Genomic DNA, 1,700 nt, shown 5'->3' with positions numbered 1-1,700 from the left:
GTCAGGTCGGGCCCCGGGGAGCCAGCCCGCCCCCGCGCCAGCCGAGCTACCCGGATAATTACAAGATGTTCCGCTTTCCTGGGATTACCCTGGGTTTTTCGTCTCTCTGCCTCGATAAATATGGATGCACAGCTGCTGCTGGAAAGAATCAACAAAAATAAAAAGGGGCAGGCTGTCAGCCCCACGCTTCCCTCCCGGCACGCAGCCCCAGCGCTGCCTCTGTCCTATGTTCAGGTGGGTGGGAGGCAGCAGGGTGAATCAGGGGCTTTTCTCCCCAAATAGCAGGCTCAGGTGTCTGTGAAAACAAAACAATAGTAACCTCTGCTTTGGGAAGGATGGGGTATTTCACAGAGAACTGGGCAGCGCTGCCTCTCCTGCAGCCTCGCCCCAAAGTCTGGAAGGAGGCGTCGAGATGAAACACCTTCCACGAAGGCACCGCCGAGAGCTGCATCCCAACAGCTCCTCCTGGCCTTTAAAGGCGAGGACATGCTCTACTCCACCCGGTAATCTCCTAATCACTAAATTAATTTCCATCTCGGTTACAGCACATTCAGAGTCTATTAGTAAATCATGTCCTGGCTGCTTAGCAACTTTTGTTGTAAGATTCCTATTAGATCAGGTTTCAAACCGGCGGAGATGGAACAGCTATTATCTTAATAAGTTCAACATTAAAGGCGCAGACGGGGAGCGCTCCCGCCGCTCGCAGCCACGCAGACGTGCACGGCCCGGCGGGGACCCCGCAGCTCCCACCCCACACCCCAAGCATCCCCAGAGCCAGCTCCGTGCAGCAGCGCACGTCTGTCCTGGCTCCTGACGCCCAGGCAGAGCCGACCCCCCGCTGGGCTTCATTTCAGAGTCCAGAGTTGTCATTATGGGGAGAAAAACACCAGAAATATTTGCTCGCTCATCTGTGCACCGATTTCCATCCAACCCCACAGCACATCCCCCTGCCTGTGGCAGGACAGGGGCTTGGGGCACTCAGCAGCACCCATCGCTGCTGCAGAGGGGCTTGGGAGCAGTGCAGGGGGATGGAGCCTGGCTCAGGGTGCAGGTTCCATATGTGCCCCGCGAGCCGGGGCGGGGAGGCTGTGCCAGCAAGCACTGGTGGCAGATTGCCTCCGCCATCCGTCCCTCTTCCCGTCTCACCGCGCCGCACGCCGACTCCTCCGGCTCATTGGCGTGAAATTTAATTTGCAACAATCAGCTGGAGGTGAGACAGGCACCGAATTAGCTCGACATGATGCTCTCGCCTCCTCCCAAACCCCCTTCCCGGCTGGCTGAGGCACGTGGCTCCCTGCCTGTCACCCCAACCCAGGTCACCACCAGCCTTGGGGCACCGGAGGGGTAAGGAGCCACCACGGTCCTGTCTGGTTACAGGAGCGACACAAAGGGTGAGTTATGGCGTGGCTGGATGCACACATATTCTGATAAGGAAGAATAATAACTTGTCAAAGATATATATGATATGTGTTTTCTTTCCAGACAGAATATATATTGGGATAATTCATCAACTCGCTTGGCACTGACCAGAAGAGAGAGAAGAGGGGAAAAAAAACTCACAATGAAAAGAAGTCAACGCAGAAAACCCCCTTGGCGCTGAGTGCCACCTCCCTGCCAGCTCCCTCTGCTCCGAGCCACACCGGGCACAGAGCCCTCGGCTGCTGCGCTGGACTTCAGGCTGTGGCCAGCACGGGTGGGTG

Source organism: Antrostomus carolinensis, unplaced genomic scaffold, assembly GCF_000700745.2.
Source record: "Antrostomus carolinensis isolate BGI_N321 unplaced genomic scaffold, ASM70074v2 scaffold26160, whole genome shotgun sequence".
NCBI classification, from domain to species: Eukaryota; Metazoa; Chordata; class Aves; order Caprimulgiformes; family Caprimulgidae; genus Antrostomus; species Antrostomus carolinensis.
Note: the sequence above shows the minus strand (reverse complement) of the source record.